Genomic DNA, 17,801 nt, shown 5'->3' with positions numbered 1-17,801 from the left:
AGAAAAATGTAAGTTCCCTTTCACACAAATTTTTAAGCATAGGTTAAAAGATAATTTATCTGGAATTAATATGGCTTTAATTGTGTCCCCAGACTTCATATAATAAAGCTGTACCCTTCAGTGAGCGTATTTGAAGTACAGCTTTTGGGAAGTAATTCTGTTTAGATGAAGTTGTGAGGGCGGGCTCTAATGCAGGATTAATGTCCTGATCGATAGGGATACTAGAGAGCTTACACTCTCCTCTCTCTGTTACATGAAGTAACAGTGAAAAGGAGACTGTCTACAATTAAATTATTATGACAGTTCAAGGTAGACTGAAGTAGAGAGAATAGAGAAATATCCAGGAAAAAAAACTAATATAATAACATAAGTATAAAAGAATAATAGTTTGGATAAGGCTAGATTAGACATAAAAAAATGCTGATAGTACTCTGTAGAGAAAAATTAAATTAAAAATCACCTGAGATTTTGCTCCACAGATAATAGGCAGAATTCAGGAAATAATGCTCACATCTCCAAGGATGAAATAACATTTAATTTAAGCAAGAAGTATAGTGAATATAAAAGGGACTCAAGAAGACGAGGTGGTCTCCTGCTTATGAAGTTGAGTTTTAACACCCATGTGTTCGTTGTTGGTAAGCTCTATATACTTAGATAGGTGTATGCTTTTGGAAAATGCTAATTTAAAGTTCTGGGGTTTTTATACATTATGTAACTTTAAATTAAGTATCATTAAAATATAAGAATTTCTTTTAATTTTTTTTTTTTTTGTCTTTTTGAGACAGGGTCTCACTATGCTGTTCAGGCTGGCCTTGAGCTCACTTTGTAGCCCAGGCTGGTCTTCGAACTCTCAGTGCTCCTCTTGCCTCAGCCTCTTGAGTGCTGAGATTACAAGTGTGCACCACCATGCCTGGCTAAAATATAAGAATTTCTAAGTAAGAAGAAAATACAAGTATTTCTAAAAATAGAGCAATATAGTATAGAACAAAGTTTATGAAAATAATTATCTAGATTGGTAATTAGCAATTTTAATTGGTCAGTTGTTAGAAAAATAACTTAACTCCAAACATGTAAATGTTCAGAATGACTTGAATAATGCATAAAGTAAAATAAGAAAAATTTAAAACTCCCTCCAAAAAAAACCAAAAACAGATATACTTACATTCTGCCAACATTCCTACCGCCCCACACGTTTTCAGTCTGCACTCTCGACGTTTTCTGCGCATGTACATGTCTATTTCACAATGACCACCATTCTTGCAATCATATCCTGCATTTTTGGTGATGCTACGACGAAAAAAACCTAATAATAATAACTTTTTAGATTTTAAAATACATATTTTAGTTATTTGTCATTTTTAATTATGTATGACTCCATAGTGGAGTAAAGTAATCAAGTTGACCTAAGTTATTTCAATAAAATGTTTTTCCCTTAATAAGAAATTACCTGGAAACTTAAGTAATCCTTTCCTAATTGCTATGTTTTATTCCATGGTTATTCCTTGCAATTATCACATCTGGAAATTAGACTGAATAGCTATTTCACACTAAGAAAACAGTCTGTTTTAGTATGATGGAGCATGTATAGTGTCACATGCTTGTAATCCCAGCACTTAGGAAGCTGAGGCAGGAGGACTGCCACCAGTCTGAAGCCAGCCTAGAGTGCATGGTGAGACTGTAGGTCAAAAAGCCTTACTATTTTAGTATGGTTATAATTTATCACCGTAAAGCATCTTTTAAATTGTGTTTTACAGACTATAAAGATCCCTTGAAGCATCTCTCAAGGTTCCTTTAAAAGAATATGTGGAATTGTAGAATGAGATTATAATAAAATCATTTTCCCTCTAGTTTTCTACTTCAACCCACAAACTAAAAATATTCCTCCAAACTCACTCTTCTGCCCATTTCCCTCTTTGACACTTCCCAAATGGGAAAGTGTTGCTCGTTTATATAGTCTGAAACATTGAGAAGCCATGATTGGTGGGAGAAAGGATTTTTTTTTCTTTCACTTCCTAAACCTCCTGCTATTTTCTTCTTTATTATTTGTTTGTTTGTTCCTAGTTTTGGGGTTTATTTTGGGGGGTGCTTTGTTTTGGTTGTATTTGAGACAGGGTCTTGCTATGTAGTTCAGCCTGGCCTTTTTTTGTCGGGGGGAGGTGGTACCAAGAATCAAACTCAGGACCTTGTGCTTGCCAGGTAGGCACTTGTGCCACTGAGCTACATCCCTGGCTTCAGGCTGGCCTTGAACTCACTATGTAGCCCAAGCTGGCCTCAAACTCACAGCGATCCTCCTGCCTCAGCCTCCCAAGTGCTGGGATTATAGGCATGCACCAGCACACCCAGCTCTTCTTTATTTTTATTCTATGCAATAATTCCTACTAGCTTTTTCTTCTTCCATTTTGAACAGCAAAGTTTATTACCTTGGTTGATGCTCCTCCTTATAAAGCCCTTATAAAGCCCTCCATATCTTTTTCAGTAGACACTTAAGAGTAGGAGCTTCATATTTTAGATTCAAAAAAGGAAGTAGAAAGCTCAGTTTAAGATTTTAGGACTACACTTCAGTATTCAAACTAGTTTTAATAGCAAGATCCTACATTTCAAAAATAAACAAATATTTGCCCGGCTATTCTATTTACAAAACTGTTACCTCATTTGGCTGTTCTTTACAAGGGTGAATCGTGAAACTCTGATAGTAAAATTTCACTCTGAACCTCTAAGAAATATATTTTTCCTTGCTAGGTAGGCTTAATCACTTCCAGATCCAGTCCTAAAAATTGTGAATGGAGTGCAAGAAGTAGCACTGGAGATCAAAACCAGACCTTTATGCATGGCTCTTATCTCCAGCGCTGAATTTGTGAATTTTTAAAAATGCAAGTATGCTTCGAAAACCTCAAAACTGTTCAAGATCAAGGATTAACTGACCCTGCAAATTCCATTGTTAATATTGGTCTGCACCTTCAGACTTTCAATCTGTTTTCAAAAAGAAATTTCAAAAAATATAACTTTATAAGTTATTTAATTTAAATTCCTTCTAACTGCATGAATTATATCAACCACATAAAAAGACATAATAAAGAAAACTGGTACTAAAAAAAAGATGTAATAATTAACGTCCAACTGGAAATGATGGCACACACCTGTAATCTCAGCACCGCGGAAAGCTGAAGCAGGAGGATCAAAGTTCAAGCCCAGCTTGGGCAATTTAGCAGCTTAGAGAGAAAGGTTGTGGGGGCATGCAGCTCACTGCCCCAGTACAGCAAAAAAGAGGAGGCGGAAGAAGAAGAAAAAGGAGAAGAAGCTCGAAGAATAGTGCACATCTATAATCCCAGCACGCGGGAGGCTGATGCAGGAAGATTGCTATGAATTTGAAGCCAGCCTGGGCTACATAATGAGTTCAAGGCCAGCCTGCACTACATAGTGAGTCCCTGTCTCAAAACAAGGAGAGCCAGGTGTGGTGCGCACATCTGTAATGCCAGCACTTGGTAGGCTGAGGCAAGAGGATCCCTGTGAGTCCAAGGCCAGCATGGACTACATAGTAAACTGAAAGCTAACCTGAACTACATAATGAGACCCTGGATGAAAAAGAAAGCAAGAGATGGAGACAGAGAGAGGGAGAGAGAGAGAGAGAGAAACAGAGACAGAGACAGAGACAGAGAGAGACAGAGAGAGAGAGAGAGAGAGAGACAGAGAGAGAGGAAACTGAAAATTAAACCTAAACTTACATTTCACTTTCATGTCTATAGTCCCACAAATTGATCCCTTTAAACATGTCATGGTCCTCTCTGGTTTTGCCTCCCACGGTTTGCTAAGAAGAGTATCCTCACACACCTAAGGTTTCCTGACTGCTCAATGGACCCTGAAATTTCAGTTTTGTGTTAATGTGATCCTTACCTTTACAACCTTCACAAGTAAGTGCATTATAATGATATCCTGATGCTTTATCACTGCACACCACACAGACCTCTTCCTGTCCTTTCTTTCGCGAAGAGCAAGTTGGTCTGGACCCTTCCATTCTACAGTATCCATCGTGCGTCGTGCGTGACCACAAAAGTGGGTTTATTTAATTCACATGAACCCAAAGCACACTGTCCATTATCACTGTACTGTGATTCAAGCTATAGGTGTTGAAATTACTTGATAAATGTTGGGACTGCAAAGCTGGAGGAAACTGAGCAGTAGAATAATGACAATACGGTGTTTCTTGAAAATCAGTGTTGTGCTGCCGATAATTGACTTGTTCTGGCCAAATGTCTAGTTTTATCAACAAAAGAAGAACAAATGATAAAAAGTCAAAATTTCATAGTGGCTTTCAAACCTCAAAGTGTTTTATGCTCAACAAACATGGTTAGTTCAATATATCCATTATATCCCAGAGGTATGCTGTCCAGCACGTTGGGATATAATAAACAAATCTATGATACATGATTCTTAAATGCTACCAGCCCAGTGACATGCAGGGGCTAAAGCTAGAAGAAAGGGCAATAGTTGCCAATGGCTCATATACCAATTCAGTCCCCCAGAGTAATGGAGTATTTCCTAGAACTTGGAATGGAAGATTTTCCTTATCTTCTTGCATTTTCCTTGTTGTATATCACTGCTTTTAGTTCAATAGTGTCAAGAGCAATAAGAATTAATGCATTATCTGACCCTCACAAAAGAAAAACTAAAACACAATTTTACTAGTTATTTAATTTGAAAGCCTTATTTACTATATCTTAACACCCTCCTTTGCTATTTGTAGCCTGGTTTAAATTATTAATTACATTCTGATTATGTTGCTTATCTGGAGATAAGTTTACCTACTTTGTAATATTCTTGTTTTGGTAGGAGGTTGTTTGTTTTTTGAGACAGGCCTCACTATGTAGCCCAGGCTGGCCTTGAACTCTCAGCTATCCTCTTGTCTCAGTCTCCAAGTGCTGAGATTACATGTGTACACCACCACACCCAGCTAATTAAGCCTATTCTTGCTCATATAGTTTAGATATAATTATCTGTAAATAAAAATATATGATGTCTAAACAAAATCAACTTGTTTTTACCTTCAAAGTTCTACCACCAAGACTGATAAAAAGCACAATTTTTATTCACATAATTTACAATCTTATAGCATCCACTATAATTAATGGTAGGTGTTGAACAAATGCCAAATCATCTGATATAAGAAGAAAAGCTGTCAGTAAAATAATGTAGCTTTAAAGAAAAAGAAGAAAGGAAAGGAGGAGGAGGAAGAAAGGGAAGAAGAGGAGGAAGAGAAGGGAAGGGAAAAGGGAAGGAGAGGAGGATTGAAAGAGAAAGAGGAAGGAGGAGGAGGAGAAGGAGAAAGACAAAGGGAAGGAGGACCTTTCTTAGATGATAGTCAAAAAGAAAAGAAAAGAAGAAAAAACCCTAGCTATTCTTAACCTTTATAGAATACTAGCTAATGTTTCATTGGCATGGCAAACATGATAAATGGTTTTTAAAGTGTATGTAAGATTCAATTTATATTATCTCCTTGGTCTTTTGGTAGAAAAATTTGATTTGCATTGTTTTCTATCTCTTTCCATTTTGCAAGACTCTCATACTAAGACAAAAATTTTAAGTATGAATATTGTGAACTGTATTGATTAAATTGCATAAAAAAAAGCTTTCGCCAACCACTAAACTTCATGTTTGTAAGTTAATTTCTTTTTAAAAATTAAATAAAAGTTTAGACTATTGTGCATTTTCTCTTTAAATTCATTCTGTTTTACAATATATTACTGGTTTTTGAAATTTATTATTTTCTCTCATAGGAAATAGATGAAAGTCATTTGATAATTTCTTTTTAAAGAAAGTCTCTGTAATTGACCATAACTACCCCCCAAAATGTCTTACTATTTATTCTATTCATTACATACCATAGCACTGCATGGGCTCAGCAAGACCATACCTATCCGCTGTGGTGACAGAAGTATATGCCATTCTCTGGTCCGGTTAGCACTGCTTCACTCACTTCAGGCAGTGCTGCACATTGCAGAGTAAAACCTGAAGGAAATAAAATTTTGCAGATAATTTCAATGGATGATTGTTAAATTAGTATGATTTTATAAAAGTAAACTGAAGTTTTCTAAAAATAAAAAATTTAGCAGAATTTCTATGAGATTTATACTTTGTGAAAATGTTGCTTTTTCATATCTCTATACACTAAATTATTTACTATTTAATTTAAAATATGTTTGCATTATCTTTTTGCTCAGTGCTTTAAGCATAGCATGCTAAATCTTTGTAGTAATCATTATAACTTTTGAAAGTGGACTAAGATTTGAAATCAGGCCTCGTACATGGCTTTCACCACTTACTTATGTGTTATTCATTAAACCTCCCTAAACCTTAGCTTCCTCCTTTGAAGAAGAGAGGTGGTAAAATCCTTCAGAGCTGTTGGAGGAATTTAATTAGTATATCAAAATCCAGGACAATTCTTGACAATAACTGATTCCCAAAATTATTATTCTAGTGATTCCCAGACCTGTGTTCTAAATTAAGATGAATTAGAAAGAAAACTTAGACTTTTTCATGAATATGGAGGAAATTAATAGTAGGAAAATAGTAGTTTTTATAGCATTTTTAATCTTCTAAATTCTTTGTCACAGTATTATAGGCAGCTAAATTAGATGGAAATTAATACACAGTCAGAGAGGGACTGGACTCTCAAGGAAGTCAGTGAAAAACAAAGACATCAGAATTGTGGCCAGAGGTGCATCTAAAGAAAGCAAATGGCCAAGCCTGCAAGCTTTCCTAATACGTGAACAGTAACTTGGAATTATTCCTGGACCAGGTGGGGGTAATTCCTTGGTCCAGTAAGTCCAGATAGGCATCAGTCACCCAGGTGGGTGACCAGATCATCTGGCCCCATCTCTTCCCAAAAATGTCTTTGTTCTTTCCATGTATCCTTGCTACATGACTCATTTTCCTGTTGGATCAATATTAGCTAAGCAGCTATTCTTGTACGTAATCCTGTAGGTTGATTACAGTTTGACCCATGTTGTATTTACATTGTGACTTTGCCATATAAAATACCTTTGACAAAAGGCCTCAGTGGCAACCCACTTGGGATTTCTGAGGACCCATTGGGACTCCTCAGGACCCCCTCAGGAGCTATCATCTCTCAATAAATCTTTCCTACTCCTTTTTTATTTGTTTGTGAGACAAGGTCTCACTATGTAGCTCAGGCTGCCTTGAACTCACTACGTATACCAGGCTGGCCTCAAACTCATGGGGATCCTCCTGCCTCAGCCTCCCAAGTGCTGAGATTACAGGTGTGTGCCACCATGCCCAGCCATACTACTCATAATCTCCATGGTTGCTGGGAATTTGTTCTTTGACTTAGGGAGACACAAACTTGCTACATCTGACATCTAGTATGTTGGGAGTTATATTTCCCCTGTATCAATGGCACTGTGATATGTTAAACATTAAATTATTTATTTTGGTTCTACTTAACTCATCACAGCTCTATTACTTATTAAAAATATTTTACTTTTAATAGTAAGCCTAAAAATTGGAAGATATCATGAAGAAAAATTATCAAAATTTAAATTATCACTTATAGGAAACCTATTTTTGTTATTTCATAGGACATAACTCCAGAAAAGATACGTCATAGAATAGAATTAAACAAGAAATCACAATTTAAGAAATTATAAGTTACTGAAGAAAATAAATATTACTCTACAGTACATTACATTTCTTTTTTCTGGTACAGGGAATCAAACTCACAACCTCGCACTTGCCAGGCAGGCGCTGTGCTGCTGAGCTAAATCCCCAGCCCTACAGTACATTACATTTTATAGCTTTATCCTCTCCATTAACATTAGAAGACAATGATTATTTTTCACCCTTAAAAGAACCAATTTAGGGCAGGTACGGTGGCACATGCCTGTAATCCCAACACTTGGGAGGCTGAGGCAGGGGGATTGTTGCTAGTTCAAGACCAGTCCGGGCTACAAAGTGAACTCAAGGTCAGCCTGAACAGCATAGCAAGGTCCTGTCTCAAAAAGACAATCAATCAATCAATAAATCAATTTTTAAAATTGGTTGCATATCATGCAAAAAGATGCAGGACAAACTTATGAGATAGCTTCTGAGATTATTGAAAAATCAAGTACACAGTGATAGCTTCATGGCTAAGATTTCCACATCCACGAAGATGATTCAAATAAGACCTCTAAAATTTGTCTCTTCCATCCTCTAGTAGTATCTAGGTTTCTTTAACAGCTCTTGGATCTCCCAGTCCTCTGCTGGCACAGCAGCAGTGCTGTAGAATATATATTGAATGTAACAGCTGAAATAAGAGAAGTTCCTCCCTATAAGCACATTTTCTTTTCTTTTCTTTTTTTTCATTCTTTTACTTTTTATTTTTATTTTTTTTGGTACCGAGAATCAAACTCAAGACCTCCCTCTTGCCAGGCAGGCTCTGCTCCGCTGAGCTATATCCCTGGCAACCATATTTTCAATAGAACACTTTCCTATTGAAAAGTAAAGACCGGTGTCAATCCCATCAAATAGTACATACATACTCTCAGTTTTCTTCTACTATAAATCAGTTGTTTGTCCATGTGAACAGAATGCTGCATACTATTGGCTTAATTTGTCTGCTACTATTTAGAAATACTTCTAGTTAGTTCTTTCCAAAGTTCTCCTTGAGTTTTAGTTAGACCTTAGAACAATATGAATGAATTGGAAATTTGAAGTTATTATTTACCCTCTTTTTTTGTTTGTCTGTTTTTCTTAGACAGGTTTCGCTATGCAGTTCAGGCTGACCTTGAACTCGCTTTGTAGTACAGGATGGCCTCGAACTTTTACAGTGATCCTCCTGCCTCAGCCTCCCAAGTGCTGGGATTATAGGTGTGCGCCACCATGCCCAGTTTACCGTCCTTTTAAAATTGCTGCACTTACCATTAAATTTCATACAACACAGTATTAAAGATCTGGGAAGTACTTAAAAAGCATTAAGTACTGCTTAGATATAGACTGTGCTGACAGAGAGTTTAATTAAAAGTATAGATCAAAGTAGAGGCAGTATATTAAACAAAAATGGTGGTATCTTGACAAATATACACGTACCTTGTAATAACGCCACTATTATACATAACAGTGTTTTAAAACCAAGTCCTTCCAATACTGGTAAATAAATGCCCTAAAATATTGCTTACACAGTTCCAGTTATACTCCATTGCATATATGCGACATGTACATAAATAAACCTCTATTTTAAAAGATGCTTTTAAAACCAGGCATGGTGGCACACACCTGTAACCCCAGCACTCAGTAGGCTGATGCAGGAGGATCACTATGAGTTCAAGGCCAACTTGGTTCTATATAGTAAATTCAAGGCCAATCTGAACTACATAGTGAGATTATATCTAAAAAAACAAACAAACACAAAAGATACCTTTAAAAAATAAACATTATCTTTTATATGCTCACAGTAATACTTGTATTATTTTCTGCATAATATTTTTCATTAAATTTTTATTCAGACTTTGTTTAATAGAAGAATGATATGTGCACAGTAAAATAAACCCTTTCAAAACAGTGTTCATAAAATTAGTTTTTAAACATTTAAATAAATTATTAGTAACAGAGAAGTACATAATAAAACTTTTTATCCCATTAAAAAGTTTCAGTGAAGCTGGGCATGGTGGCGCACACCTGTAATTCCAGCACTCGGGAGGCTGAGCCAGGAGGTTCACCTCAAATTCAAGGCCACCCTGGGCTATAGAACTTGTATCAAGAAAACAAAAAAAAGTTTTGATGAGTCTAGAATGATTCTGTTTTCTTTCCCGGTAAATATTTATTTAAAACAAAGTAATTTATTAAAAGAGAAACTTTTATAAGGAGGATCAACCTGACATGAACAGAATCTATGTTTTTTCTTTACAAATATAATTTTCATTAAAACTTTTCATTTTAAAGAGAAAAAAATAAAAATTTCAAAACAAGATAGTAGAAGGGTAACAATAGTTAATACATTGTGTATTGTTATCTTTAAATTAGTTACTCAGAGTACAAGATATTAGCATTTAATTATCCAAACAATATTAGCACAAACCTTTCTTTTCAATGAACTAAGAGAAATTAGTAGTATAACTATCTTAACTATCTTTTATATATATGGTTATGTAGGTATATAAATATATTTTGCTTTTCCCTTCCTTCTTTTCTCCATTTCCCCATCCCAATTTCTCTTTCCTTTTGAAGTTTCTTCCCATTTTACAATATGTATTGTACAAAAACTGTATTTTTAACATATTATAATGTTATCCTACCAAAAAGATGCTTGATTCTATAAATGAATTTGCACTTCCTATGTCTTAAGCAAAAATTGTTCTTAGTAAAGTTCATCTTTTTTTTTTTTTTTTTTTTTTTTTTGAGAAAGGGTTTTGCTACGCAGGTCAGGCTGGCCTAGGACTCACTTTGTAGCCCAGGCTGGCTGGGATTACTGAGGTGTGCTTACTACCACGCCCGGCTTAGTAAACTTTACCTATTAGAGCTTTAACAGCAAAAACATTGATTCCTGAGAACTAAATCTACATGTTGGAGAATTTCACATTTCCTTAACTCTTGTAAAATATTTACTTGGATTATTAATAAATGAATCACATGAATTGATATAACTGAAAAGTAGACTTTCACAAGAAAAACATTTTAGCTTCATAGTAGCCTCTACTAAAAGAATGACACACAGTTATAGAAGGTTTTTCATCGTAGGGCTTCTCGAGGAAAAGTTCTTTGGTCAAAATTTATAGGAACCAAAGGAAATGAAAATAATATGTTTCAACAACAACACAGATTAGTTTTTGTTTATTCCTTTAAAAGGGTACAGTTTTACATATGGAGTGCATTTTATACTGTGAAATCTTTACATGTGGCTTTATATATCAGCCAATTGAGGTAATATTTACTCATTATAAAATACACACTTGTAAAATGTACAATTCAGAATGTTTAGTCTGGAACTATCACCACTACCATCTAATTCCAGAGCATTCTTTTTTTTGTTTTGTTTTTCTCCGGTACCAGGAACCGAACTCACGACCTTGCGCTTGCCAGGCAGGCACTTTTTGCCGCTGAGCTAAATCCCCAGCCCCTAGAGCATTCTAATCACCCAAAAATCCCACCTCTATTAGCAGTCACTCCTCAGCCCATTCCCCCTGCAACACATAGCAATCACTAATCTACTTTCTCTCTGTATAAATCTGCCTCTTTCAAACATTTCACATACATGAACCCATATGTAGCTTTAAATGAAAAAAGCAAGTAATATTTGTCAAGTAATTTTCATAGCTTAAGATGACAGAAAAAGAAAATAGACTAAATTTAGAAAATAAATAACTATGAAATTAATATTTTATATATTTCAGAAATATAGAAGTATATTTTATATATATTTCTATAGTTTCAAGTAATTTTCATAGTTATATAATCATAGCAGTTTTAGCTGAGATGTTACTCCCTGAATACACATTTATCACGTGTTGTATTATTGATACGCTCTTGGTTTTAAACAATAGTCCATTTATCAAATATAACAGTAAAATTATTATTAAACAGCTTACACTATTACATTCAAATGTCAACTAAAGTCCAAATATAATCCAAAATTGCCTTAACATTCTTTAGAGGAGAACCTAGTTACTAGATAACCTATTCATGTAATCACATTTCTTATATTTAAATGGGAAATTTTAAAAAGGGGGGAATACCTTTTGTAATTTGACTCTCATAATAATAATAATCAATTACTAGGCTTTGCAAAAATTGTGATAGTGGCAATTCAGGAACTCAAAAATACCTTTTATATTAGTAGATTACAATTTAGTAGTAGTTTAAAGTAAATTGCCAGCAAAGTTAACAATTATATTTCATTTAAAGAACATAAAATTATAAAATTTTCTCATATTGAGGAAGACAAAACACTCACAATTAGGTGATATTACTATAGACTGTCCTTCTCCTCGCAGAATGAGTACAGGTAGATTTAGCAACTACTTCAACTATCCAACTGGAGCACACAGGACTTTTCCCTGTGTATCCACACAGGCTTTGGCTCCAGACGCTCTGCAGAGCAATGCTTCAGCCCTAGCTCAGAGAAAACTTCCCCATCCTCTCCTGGGTCAAAACAAGGGCAATTCCAAGCTGACATAAATCAAAACATAACCAGGCCATCAGGGATAGAGGTCATTGGGGCCTGTAGGACACACTCTCCCAGAGTTCTTTATTATTCACTTAATAAATATCTTGTTTTCTTTATTGAATTTGTCATTACAAAATATTGGGTTTCTACAAACTAAAGTGTAATATACACAGAAAGGGGAAAAGGCTCATTAATTGACATTCCTTTAACGCAGATGCTGGGACAGTCCAAGCTGAAGATGAATTGAATTGCCTACAGAAATCTTTGCTCAGCTACAGAAAAAGATGTTAAACCAATTAGAAGCATGAATAAAGACTCATAAATTTATAAAATGTTAGATTGTACAAATACCTTAGTCCAACTGTCTGTTTTGTTTTGTTGGCAAGGAAAAAATGGAAACACAATAAATATTACTACTTGTTAAATTTCTCATAGCTAATTAGTAGCAGAGACAAGACTCAATTAGTAGTGATAGGGGACTCATTCAAACTGCAAACAGCTGAACAGGGTATATAAACAACTTCCTTATGGCTTTTTAAACTATCACTTACAAGAACAAAGTCTGTGAGATCCAGGCGTGGTGGCTCACGCCTGTAACCCCAGCACTCGGGAGGCCTTGGCAGGATGATTGCCGTGAGTTTGAGGCCAGCCTGCGCTGCATAGTGAGTTCAAAGTTAGCTTAAACTACACAGCGAAACACTGTCTCAAAAAAAAAAAAATCTGTAGTTGGGTACTTGGGTGACGGATCATCCTTTTAAAACATCCCTAAGGAGGTAAGGTTACAAAGGGTTTTGCCCCTGAGCTCTAATTTTCCTGATCAAATCTCTGACCTGATGATTCACCTGTCTTTTTGATGCCCAGGGTCAGTCTCAGTCCAGTTTCTGATTATGTAACTACTATATTCTTGAAGAATTCTTCAAGGTCCTGTGTATTACTGGGAAGAATTCATGGTGAAATCTGTATATCATGTCACATGAAATTGTGTTTACTTTTTAATGGTGGGCCCTGTACATGTGACGCTGAAGACTTATTGAATTGACTTTTGGGGTTTTTTGTTTGTTTGTTTGTGTCTTTTTGAGACAGGGTCTCGTTATGCTGTTCATGCTGGCCTTGAGCTCACTTTGTAGCCCAGACTGATCTCGAACTTTCAATGACCCTCCTGCCTCAGCCTCCTAAGTGCTGGGATTGCAGGCATGTGCCACCAAGCTCGGCTTGAATTGGCTTGTTATTAGATGGATTTTATTTTTATTCCTGGGAATGTAAACAATCATGTCACCAGCAAATAGAAATAGTTTTATTTCTTCCTTTCCAGTCTGCATACCCTTTATTTCTTTTTCTTGATTTGTTGCATGACTAGAATTTCCAGTACCCTGTTGAATTATAGTGGCTTTTTTCCCAGTCTTGGGAGAAGGTATTCAGTGATGTTAACTGCAGAATTTTTATAGCTGATCTTTACTAAGTTGAGATAATTCTCCTCTATCCGTAACTTTCTGAATGAATTTAATTTTTAAATTTTGACTCTTGATTAAAACTGTATCACATGCCACTCCACTACCAAGAAGGCTAGAAAATGATTATTACATTTCCAGAGTATAAACACAGATGTTTATTGTGGTGAATGTTAGATGAGCCAGCTCAAAATTTTTGCCACCCTAAGGGTGATGGGAGGTAAGGAATCACAGGTGACTTCCAGGTTTCTAACCTAAGGGTTGTATTAAAGTTTACTGCCAGGCATGGTGCTTCAGGCCTATAATCCCAACACTCAGGAGGCTGACACAGGAGGATCACCACAAGTTGGAGGCCAGCCTGGGCTACACTGTCAGTTCAAATCCACCCTGAAGTACATAGCAAGATCTTGTCTCAAAAATAAAATAAAACAAAACAAAACAAAATAAAGTTTATTTGGATAAAAGAGAAAGATTTTTAGTTCAACTTAGCTCAAAAAGCAGTTCAATTTTATACATGTTAAGATAATGTTTGTGAAACATCTAGAATGTCAATCAGAAAATTTGATATTTGAAGCTGGAATTTAGAAAACAGATTATTGTAGAGGTAATAATCAGGAATGTCCGGGATTCTGGGTATTGATCGTATTTAAAGCCATAAAACATATAGGAACACCTAGAAAGGAGGAATTAGTAGGACATGGCCTTGAGGAATGCTGATATTTAAATGCTACTTGGAGAGTGAGCTTGCAAAATAGATTGAGTAGTTTAAAAGATAAAATACAAAACCAAAATAGAGTTATCAAAGAAACCAAGGGGGGATATGTGTCATGGAAAAGGTGTTCAATAGAACAGAATACCGGTGTGAAGTTAAAATAAGATGACAGAAAATTTTCTACCGATGAAGACCAGCAGCAGAGACAGCAGAACTGATCTATAGTGCCCAGTACAAGCAGGCATCGTAAGGTGGTGGCCAGCAGCAGCAGAGACCCAGCACCTAGTAGAGTTGGCGGTGTCAACTGCTGGTATCCAACATTACCTGTATCATCTGTGACATCAGGACTGCTAGCAGAGCTGCACTTTGCCAATGCATGATTTCCATCTGAATCCAACTAAAGAATCCTAGGCTGATTGGCAACATTTCAGTTGTTAAAACTGATTTCAGAAGCAAGAAAAAATAATAGAACTCTCCCCACACACACCCTACCAACTACAAAAAGCCTGCAAATAAACAGATAAAGACATGCATGAGAAGAGCTGGGAGTAGTGGTGCACACCTGTAATCCCAGTACTTGGGAGGCTGAGGCAGGAGGACCATGGCGAGTTTGAGACCAGCCTGGGCTACAAAGTGAGCTCAAGCCCAGCCTGAACTGCATAGTGAGACCCTGTCTCAAAAAGACAAAAAAGGACGTGTGGAGGGGCAGCCAGAGAGGGTGCACTGAGTCCCCGGAGCCTGGCTTCCAGTGAGCAGCGGTGAACGGGACAGGTGCTGTGGGCCGGATCACAGAAGATCTCATTAGATGGAACGCTGAACACAATGACTGTGTAATTTTTTTCCTGGAGGAACTTTCCTTGCATCAGCAAGGAATGGAAAGACTAGAACATATTGACAAATGGTGCTGGGATTTTAAAATTCTCTATCTTCAAAATAACTTTATTGGAAACATTGAAAATGTAAGTGAACTCAAGAAACTTGAATATTTGAATTTAGATCTAAACAACACTGAAAGTGTTGAACATTTGGAAGGCTGTGAAATGCTGACAAAACTTGATTTGACCATGAATTTCACTGGAGAGCAGAGCAGCATTAAAACCTTGACACACGATATCCATCTGAAGGAGCTCTTTCTCACGGGAAACCCATGCGCCGCTTCAGTGGCTACAGGCACTTTGTGTTGGCCACACTCCAGCAGTCAGCGTGGCTGGATGGTAAAGAAAAGATCGTTCAGAAAGGATTCAGGCACTGCAGAGCTATCCAGTAGCTGAAGAGCAAATCAGAGAGCAGGAAGAAGCTTACCACCTCAGAAGAGCCAGAGAGAAAGAGGAGGCTCTGAGGAAGCTTGCGGAAGAGTGTAAAAATGCAGACAAGCAGAAGAGGAACAACCCCGGCTTCCGTGGGAGTCCCTCCGCAGACATCCGTGTGGCACTCTCACCTTCTTCAGAGAGCAAAGACCACATCCAGGCACCAGCAATACAGGAAGAAGCACACAACACAAAGAAATTAACTGGAAGTGAAGATGACCTGGAATTCTGGTTTTGTTTTTTTCCTGTACTGGGAATCCAACTCATGACATTGTACTTGCCAGGCAGGTGCTGTGTCGCTGAGCTAAATCCCCAGCCCCTGGCCTGGAAGTCTAGAACAAGCCCTCTTTGTTTACTCTTGAATCTAGATAGGAAACTCTTAGACATATGGAAAAGCATTGGAAAGAACAAGAAAAATTACATGAAAGGAAGAAGGAAGTGAAGCCCCACGGACTTTGGTCACTGAATTGGGCAAGACCCTGAATGTCAATGAGCCCAAGCTTGACTTCCTTTTGAAAGATGATGAAAACCATAACCAGATCATCTTGGACCTGGCTGTCTACAGGTATATGGATACATCTTTAACTGAAGTGGATATGCAGCCCATGTATGTACCAGTAATAGTGAAAGGAAAGCCCTTTCAGCTCGTCCTTCCTGCAGAAGTTAAGCCTGACAGCAGCTCTGCTAAAAGACTGCAGAGGACAGGACATCTGGTGATTTACATGCCCAAGGTAAAAGAAGTAATCACAGCTAGCAGACAAACAACCAAGTTTATGAAGACCCCCTCAGATGGCAGCAAAAGCAGACACCAACCAGAAAGCAACTTGGGAAACTAGAAGTAGATCCTAGCAAGTATTCATTCCCCAATGTGACATCCATAGTTCAAGAGAAGAAACACACATCCAGAAGACTGGGATCTGAACCCCAAATTGCACCAAATGAGGAAGACCTGACTTTGAAGATACCACATCTCGGCCTTTTGGCTAAGATCAAATGCAGACTTTGAGGATAACCCTGAAGTTCCTCCACTGATGTGAAACATGAGGCTACAGTGTTGCTGGCTGTGACCTGCTGCTCAATGCAGAGAGTAGGTGTATGACATTTATAGGATAAACAGCTTCGTCATTGTTACGACTGTAATGCTTTAACTCCTAGTTTGTATAGTAATATTCCTAAGTGATTTTAAAATTAAAACGCATAATTTAAAAAAAAAAGACAAAAAAAAATGACATGCATGAGCTGCCAGCTGAGTGCCCTGGGCTGCTTCTCTGTGGTCCCCTGGGACTACTATGATTTCAAGGTGAATATTTTTGCTCTGACTCACATCCATATGCAAAGCTGTAGGGAACCTCTTTGGTCTCTCGTTGTACCCCAGAGAGAAACAGCGGTGGGTATGAGGAAAATAAGGACAAGAGACAAGAGCTGGTCAGGTGGAGTTACCTCTTACCTAATGGGCAAGAGCACTGACTTCAACAGTAGAGGCGTTTATTTTATACTCTTACAAAGTCAGTATCAGGAGAGATAATGTTGCCTAGTGACTAAGGACTGTAACTGTCCTGGCAGGATGCTTTTTTCAATACTGAGGTAGCTTGACTGCCTGAGGCACTCTGGCTTTGTCCTGCCCTCACCAATATTCAGCTCCAGCGGCTCCCAACACAAATAAAGGGGGAAATATAAAGGTGTGCCAGCAACACCTGAGCCTTTATCATGAACAAAAAAAGCCCATGATGAGAGCAGGTAGAGCCAGACTTGGCTAAGATACAAAAAAAAAAAAAAAAACTCCAGAGCTCTTTTCTGAGGCCTTATGCCTGTGTATAAGGGTCACCACTGTAGAATCAGTACTGTGACCCGAAGGGTGAGTACATGCTTCAGTGGGTGTAAGCTCAGAAAGGTAGGCTGCTGGGACTGTTATGGCTCATGACGTAGTCTGTTTAATAATACATGGAGGGCGGGGAGCGCCAGCCTTCTGGCTGGCTAGCTTCTGGCCTGCTGGCTCCCGGAGGGTGGGCCCCCAGCGAACGGGGAGCCTCGGGCGGGAAGCGCCAGTTTTTTTGGGTCTTTGGACCGGCAACTCACTCCCGGCCTCGTGGTTCCCTGGAAGGAGGGCTTCCGGCGCACAGGGAGCTGCGGGTGGGGAGCGCCAACCTTCTGGGTGGCTAGCTTCCTGCCTGCTGGCTCCC

At 37.6% G+C, this 17,801-nt stretch overlaps 2 pseudogenes; one reads left to right on the top strand and one right to left on the bottom strand.

The window, feature by feature from the left end:
- The window catches only part of LOC102003373, an 8,808-nt pseudogene extending 2,868 nt beyond the window's left edge, over positions 1–5,940 (bottom strand).
- A 7,875-nt stretch (positions 5,941–13,815) lies between these two features.
- On the top strand, positions 13,816–16,658 carry LOC102003061 (annotated as a pseudogene).
- The last annotated feature ends 1,143 nt before the right edge of the window (positions 16,659–17,801 follow it).

This window comes from Chinchilla lanigera, unplaced genomic scaffold (genome assembly GCF_000276665.1).
Source record: "Chinchilla lanigera isolate Chin_1 unplaced genomic scaffold, ChiLan1.0 scaffold00034, whole genome shotgun sequence".
Classification (NCBI taxonomy): domain Eukaryota; kingdom Metazoa; phylum Chordata; class Mammalia; order Rodentia; family Chinchillidae; genus Chinchilla; species Chinchilla lanigera.
Note: the sequence above shows the minus strand (reverse complement) of the source record. Positions and strands in the feature narration are given on the sequence as shown.